Source organism: Ptychodera flava, chromosome 9, assembly GCF_041260155.1.
Source record: "Ptychodera flava strain L36383 chromosome 9, AS_Pfla_20210202, whole genome shotgun sequence".
NCBI classification, from domain to species: domain Eukaryota; kingdom Metazoa; phylum Hemichordata; class Enteropneusta; family Ptychoderidae; genus Ptychodera; species Ptychodera flava.
The window spans coordinates 9,048,384-9,056,846 of record NC_091936.1 but is presented as its reverse complement, the minus strand read 5'-3'; positions in this window follow the sequence as shown (position 1 = coordinate 9,056,846).

The following is an 8,463-nucleotide window of genomic DNA, read 5'->3' as shown; positions in this document are numbered from 1 at the left end:
CGCAGTCTCTCTACTATCTATGGTACCATACAAAACTATATCAATTAATATGTTGTGTAATAAAGATAGAATTGAATGCATTTCTATGTATTTTGTATAACACTATTAGCTTGAATAATCCAAACTGCATAATGGCCATGGGAATGGTCAGCTCAAAGCTGTAACTTTTGACTAATTTTTAGCAGTTTTGTTTTGTGTAGTTATACACTACAGTTTCTTGTTCTTCTGCCTTAAGTGTGACGTGATGCCCAACTTTTAACTTCAACACAATCAGTGTCTGCTTTGTTATTTTGAAAATTGACAAAATTACTCATCAAAAAGAATAATTTTGTCTAGCCCAGCTTGAAAGTTGAAAAAGGAGTTAACAAATGTCTTTTTCAACTTTCGCTTGTCTTTGTTCAAAGTTGCTCATCATTCTCAAAATGTTTACGGCACATGAGTTGCACTTTGCGCAATACCAATGGATAGGGCTGGCGTCGTCGTTTGCTAGGTTTAATCAAAAGGACTTTCACGCACAAATCCACAAGGACATCATTCTTCGCTTATATAAACAGTTGGTTCGGCCAAGACTTGAGTACGCAGTTCAAACCTGGTCCCCATGGTTACAAAAAGACATAGCACTTATAGGAAAAGTCCAACGAAGAGCAACGAAACTAATTCCAGAACTTCGCAACGTAAACTACGCAGATAGACTGAAATGCCTCGGACTAACAACACTTGAGCACAGAAGACGACGCGGAGATTGAAACTTTCAAGATTCTACACCACCACGACTTGTGTGATCTCTCCTTTCAAAAGACATCTTTCTGCAAAACACGTGGACACAATTTAAAGTTGCTTAAACCATCAGTGAGACTCAACATACGGAAGCATTTCTTTACATCCAGAATTGTTAATAAGTGGAATAGTCTACCAGCCAGTATTGTTAATTCAAAAGATGTGAACACTTTCAAGCACGAATACGACCGCTATGAAGCAGCTACAACGATTTAGAGGTGTTTTATAATCCACTAGGATACCTTCCCCTTTATTTGTACTGAACTGAACTGAACTGAACGGCAACGAAAACACGGTCATTTTGGCCGAAATTCTTCTCTATCGGGGCAAAATCCTTTCCCTGTCTACCTTTACCTACGACGCCAGAAAAGATGCGATTAACTTCTCCCAACGTCCAAAACCACTCGTTTTCTGAAACATAACGTACTCGACAAGTTGTTTACCCATGGAGATCGCCATTTTGAATCTCGCCAGTTATCTCTATGGACCGTTGCAGGGCTGTGGTGGAGGCCGTATAACGCCGGGAACACACAGACCTGTACACAGGGCTACTGAACATGGAGCTACCAATGCTTTGAAGCACTGCAAGAACTCTCTTATACACTGTACAGAAGACAAGCGATGCATGTAGTATCTTGTACTCTTCAGCTCAAATGTGTGAGAAGTGTATAGCTACAGTCATTCACCTATATACTTAGTGTTTTACAGCTGAAGTAATTTTTATGGTTTGAGCATCTGAGACGTGGTATGTGCATAGACACTTGAATGTTCAATGCACAGTCAGATTGTGTCCTCCATAGACATTAAGATGATTTAAAATCTGTCATTTTTCATTCAAGATAAAGATTATTGAAAAAAGTCTTCAAAATTTAATAATATCAATGTGCTTTCTATTTGTCATGCATCATGTGCATGTTTGTGTGAGCTTTACTATTTAGCAGAGAATTAGAGACCATTAAAAGGCAGTGAGCACAGCAATATAATTTGACAGCAATATTATGACAGTACAACACAGACATTTTGAGAGGCTCAACAATACCATTCATTATTGTGAGGAATACTCAAGTACCAGGCAAATGATGTAACTCTGACAGTTGCACCAGTCAGCTTTAACAACTCAATTATCTGCAGTCTCTCGTACAGCGTATATGTATAAGCTATATTAGAGAAGAATATCATTGTGCTAATGATGGTAACCATCACCCATCACTGTTAAGCACAGCTATACGTCAGAGATCATCAGTTTCAATGCTGTGAAAATTTGGAATTCCATTGCCCGTCTATTCGAAACAGTCAAACGTGTCGACTTTTATATCAAAATTATATTATTATCTTTCATGACGTACATGTACTGTAAGATCTGGATTAGCCTGTCATAGTCTTTGACATTTTCTCTTTATCATCTTTGCTACTGTATTTTTCTACAGGGTTCCAAATTTTAAATTAATGTACAGGTAACCATGGCTAGCTGTTGTGATGTAACTGTCTTGTTAGCAGAAACTAATCAAATTTGTACTGTTAGTACTTCACAACAATCTACAGCTGAACTTGGCATATCTATCATCACAGTTAAAACATTTATAACTCATGACAGCTTCTCTTTTGTTTTCCAGAACCACTCGTTTGAGAGAGAGAAAAAAAACAGTTGAGCAAGACACAAACCAGTTGGGATATCTCACTTGGATGAGGCGGCAAGGGGGGGGGGTATGACAGTTTTGACACTGGGTGTTTGACATTACCACAAACTCAATGGGAAGTTTTATTTGTTGACTAGACTTGGAAAAAGTTGGAAAAATTTGAGGTCAGAGGATAGATTCACCATCGGAACAGCTACATGTAGTATGGCCCAGTGTTGCTAACTTTCAGCACATGCATTTTACATGTAAGAAGATACAGTCCTTGACTTGTCACATTAATTTATTATTTTGGATACATGATGAATCAGTGTTGTTTTTGTTCTCTCATGTATGCTATACTAGTGGTTGAAGACCCTGGGTTATCGGCACAGATAGTTTTAGGCTTTAAAAACTTGTAAAATATGAAAACTTTGGAATAAAATATATTTGTGTGTAACACATCAATCAAGTATGTCCTCAGTCTTTTATATTTTTTTGTTGTCAAACACAGATTCTAGCATTTTGTATTATAGCAGTGAAAGCATGCTGAGGAGAATGCAAGAGGCCTCGTCATAAAAGTCAGTTCGTTTCGGTCAAGACCGGATTTCTTAATAAGAGGTCTAACTATTACAGTCTTGTGGAAAGGTACCCCTCGCGAATGACTCATTAACAATCTTCGCCAACAACGACGCTAAAGACTCAATACAATCCGTAACTAGACTAGTAGGAATTGGATCAATTGCCGACATTGCATGTACTGACTGAAATAAAAACAATTTACAGATCGAAAACAACAAAGGTATCGCGAGCGCCAATTTGTACAGGTACAGTGGTCGGACCGCTGTACCCAAGCCCACAGATACTCTGTACTCTGTATATGTATTACTCATCAATCTTGTACGTGTCGAACGGGTAACACGACAGTAACCCCCTGGACATTTAGTCTCTGGACATTTGCCACCTACCATTTACCCCACGGCTATTTACCACCGGACACTTACCACTCGGACACATACCACACTAGACATTCACCACCCGGACAATTGCCCCCTCTTAAAAAGTAATATTAAAGGACGTTTGATTCATTATTTCATTTTCAAACTGTTTGAACTTTGTTTTGACAAAGCATAGACGCTGTCTATGATTCAAACAGCCTTATGGAGTGTATTTTATATGTTGGTGATGAAGGAATTACTAAATATTTTATGAAACATCTAACACACATTATACCCGTAAAACATGAAAGTGAAGATGTGTGTAAGTTGTACCCGGTTTTGACTAAAAAGGACAACAATGGAAAAAGAGACAAATATAATTAATTGCTAAGTGTTAGGGTCAAGGTTAGGTTTAGGGTTGGCTAATAAAGTGATTCGTATAGAGACATTATTTTAGTCCGTTAACACCATATAGTTGTTATTTTAATGTCATTTACAGTATTCATTTGTTATATTATGAATAGTTAGACTTACAATGTCAAGTTCGAGATTAACATTTCAACTAACAGTCGCAGACAACTAATCATGACTTTGTGGTTAGAGTGGGGGTCTTAGTTCGGGCGTCCCGGGTTCGTTTCCCTGATAGGCACAGAGTAAAATTTTGAATTTATAGTGCCACATATGAGGCATAGTGAGAGGTAAATCACGAGGCTCCCAGCAGGAGATAGCATTAGAAACGATCCACACGCAGTCTTCGCGATTGTTCGAAGACTTCTTTTGTCATCATTTCCCATTTGGCATCATTTTCGACAAAGCAATATTGTGGTTATAAATAGTATTGGGGGGGGGGGGGGGTAAACATCCGGGTGGTAAATGTCTTTGGTGGTAAATGTCTCAGTGGTAAATGGTTGTTGGTAATTAGCCGGGAGGTTAATGTCTGGTGGTAATTGTCCACAGGGTATTTGGCTGGGTGGTAATTGTCCTAGAATCGTCGAACGCTGTATGTCATACATATTTTCGCGAAAGTGATATACGCAATAAATTCCCAAAGTAAAACCATTCTTAAAAATAAAAATGAAATAATAAGACATTGGGGTAATTCAGCGTCTATTGTATGTTAAAATGATGCAGTCACGTTGTCAAGACTACTGTGAAGAAAATACTAGTTGATTAGATAAACCCTCCATTCTCCGAGTCCTCACCAAAGTGTACCACAAAATTCTGGAAAACTTGTTTGTCCTCGGTTTATATAATTGTCACGCCAAAACTATCTACAAAATCGGTTATGTGAGTCTCCTCGCTCCATTACGATGATACGCTAAAATTAGGAAATAGTGCCCTGACTAACAATTTACATGATAGTTATTTGATCTCGAATCATATCATAAATACACTATGACTAAAACTACCAGCAAAGAATCGAAAAAAAAAACATTGGAAGTTCAGGAAGACATTATCGTTCATTGAATGTACACATACGGTTTCTTCGGAGAGACAAGGAACAAAACGATTCGTCTTTGACAACTATGAGAAGCACTGAAAGCTAAGGCAGACGTGTACTACAAATAATCACAGTATATCACACTTTAAGGGGACATCCGAACTCGCTGCTTGTGGGCATACGAGCTCCGTCCCACAGGGACGTCGAGAATCGGGATGTGTTTTGGTAATAACCGGCTACATTCAAATGCCTTTTACACCAACTACATCTGTAACATTTCTCCTCTTTCTCCCATTTCATCATCACTCCGCTCCCTTGTCGATTCAACCACTAACACTGACTTTCGAAAACTATGATCTTTTGTTACACCCCTACCGTCGTACGATTGCGTTGTTTCCCATACGGCGAACTTGAATGAATGTTCCCACCGTCGAATACGAATTTTTATGAAATCAAGCAGACACCAACGTTAAGTTTGTCTTTAAATTACATCAAATATATAACAATGTACACGGGATACAGCGTGACGATAACTTTTGTCGTAAACTCCACTCAAAGCTGTTAACGTCGGTAGTTTATAAATAAATTATGAATTTTATAAAGCACTTGCTTTCAATGGGTTTTTTCTTATATACACAATTAATTATAGGTTGTCTCTGGAACATGGAAATCCACACATCTACATCGAAGGAAATGCTGCCTGACAGTTCTGTAGCGTCACCGTGTTCCTCTGTTTGTAAAATTTGATATTTTAAAATTTTATTTTGAGAAGGATGACTAACTTGTAGTAATACGTGTGATACATATCACTTGTCAGGTGAATGTTCGAAGGCGTTGTAAAAGTGAAACTTACAACCGCAGGAGGAGGAATAAGAGCGTACATGTGACTCTTACGTAAAACTTTTAGAATCAAAGACAAGAAATAAGTAAAGGGAAATGTTAATGTTAAACAATTCTTCATTCTGGCAATCCAGAGTTTATTTACGGGCCACAGTAGGCGCTACATGGTGTACGTTCAACGAAGTAGCTTCGAAGAATGAAAACAACAGAACAATCACGGTCACATGATTCGTCGTAGAGGGCAGCAAACAATATGGTCGTGTTAATGTCATAGCGTGTAACCATAGGGGGATCTTATAGATAACTGAACTGCGATGCAATTTTGCCAAAAATGTCAGTTTTCATGCATCGATTTTACGCACTGTACATGTTTGTACGATGCTTGTTTCATAAGAGAAGGGGCCTACCTGTGGTCTGCAAGCATACTCAGCAATTAAAGCGAAACTTGTAGATGACTACAGAATATGTGCGTCCGAATCATTAAACTAAACTTGAGAACTATTAAGCCCAGGTCGATCGGCCTATGAATCGACGAAGCGTCTTTAAACAAAATTGTGACGACACTGTGTCGTATTCGGATTCATGTAAATCCACAGGTTCGATCGTTATACACATCAAGATACAGTGATTTTGACCGATGATAGCTCTGGATTTTTTTTTCAAATAAAAACCCGTAAAAATTGCATCACTTGATATCGTCATTCATAATGCGCATCGAAGAACCATTATTTTAGTATTCCTTTACATTTGTTTGCATCGACATAAATATGATGAAAGCAACAGCAACAACAATAATCTTCTTCGAATTTTGCTTGCAAATGACATTAGCAAAGACAACAGCAAAACCCAGATTCGTACGCCCTCTGTGGTAATAATGGTGACATATAGAGTATGTATTAATAAAGCTCAGTCGGTGTTCGGGACCGCAGGGGGAAAAGACCGTAATACGATGGCGTAAAAGACCGGCCCATCTCTTCGTCGGATTTTAATCAGATCGTATACCCCCGGCCCACAATGGACACAAGCAAGCTTTGCACTCCATAGTGTACGAGGCGAAACCGAGTACGTATCGAGTGCAAAGTTTACTTTCGTCTCTTACAGGCCTGATGGGGTACAATCATTGCTTATTGTAAGTAAATAGTAATATTAATCTCTATCATATGACAGTAATTACACGTAATGACCAACACACACAATCCCCATATATTCAGTTCCCTTTTGCAGTTGCTACACCATCACATCTTCTAGGTGAGACACTGCGGCCGGATAGAAAATATGCAAATCTTTTATCATCTTCAAAGACTTGACCGTATATTTTCGAGTGGGCAAAGCACGCTGTTATTACTGCTGATAATACAGATAAAAAACAAAGAAACATTTCGAGGGCCTATAATCTGCCATCTCATTTGATTTCCCCCCTCCCATCTACACTTCCCAAGATACCTTGGATAATTAAACCACACATATGTATGTGGCGTACGAAATATGTACGAAACTCACCGTCTTCTTGACAAGTCCTCAAAACCACTCATTTACGAACGTCTTGAAGAGCGAAAATTAGTGGTTTGCTTGAACTTCCGGGTTTGAACTTTTTCTACACTGGATAAATTGTCGAAAGAGGTTGATGGTTTGTTTCTTTGTTTTAACTCTTGACAGGTTCTTGAATTACAACCATTTCAATAAGATGTTTTTAAATTTTTTACAGGGATATGTCGATCTGACAATAATAATCAGATGTAGAGATTGAGACATCAGGTGCAGCCAACGGAGCTTATTCATCGAAAAAGCTGTTCTGGGAGCAATTTTTGAGGGCAGAGAAAATTAATTTTGCTTGGGCAGGGGACATATTTGTAGCTGACAGGGAGTAGATTTTAGTTTTTTATGTCAGGCAGGGCAGATGTCGGTTGATTGGCCTGGGACCGGGATAAGGGAAAAACGAGGACAGGGGAAGATACTTGTAAAACAGGGACAGGGGAAATCGAGTTTTTTTCATCACTAGGTAGATGAGCTTCATGTCTGCAGGGAATGATAAAATTTCAAGGGGAAATTTTTCAAGGGCAGGGGAAATCGACAAGTGTTTTCGTCACAGGGCAGGGGAGCTTCAAAAATTCACAACTGGAAAGGATGTCGGGAGTGGGTAAAAATGAAGCGACTTCGAGTGCGGGAGGGTAAGTCGAAAAATTTTCAGTTGGAGGGCAAAACTAGTCACTTCACATTACTTGTCATGGTCAATATATGTTATCATGATAAGGACCCCCTTTAAAAGTGCCTTGTTCGTTGGCTGCACATGATGCATGTCACCGCAGCTGAATGGCAGGGGTTAGTTTGTCTTTTCCAAGGCAGGATGACTAGAAAGACCAGCAAATTCACAAGTGAATACACTATACGCTTACGTCACCTTAATACACGTCTTTCCTTGCTTTGTTTTGTGCGCGATTTCAGCGCTATCGGTAACTTTTCCAGGGCAGACAATGGCGCAATAGCGCGGTCGAGAGAAAACCCTGATCCAATAAGAATCATATCAGGTGTTTCCTATCAATAAAATGAACAGATCGCATCATTATTTCTAAAAAATACAGGCAAGTACCAACAACAAACAAAATGACAAGTACGATTAAATAGGCCTAACGAGTATTTCCATTTTGAGCCATAAAAATGAAGAAGAATGACCCTTCGTTGAACTTCTTTGACGCCAACTGATCGGTAGGGTAGAACATCTGTTCATGGAATTTGCATATGCATTGTTTTACAACTCTACTTGATTTGACCTGAATCTGAACTGAACTAAAATGTCTCTTCTTTCTTTTGACACCGTCACGTCTTGATAATCAGACTTATTTTCCACTATTTGTAG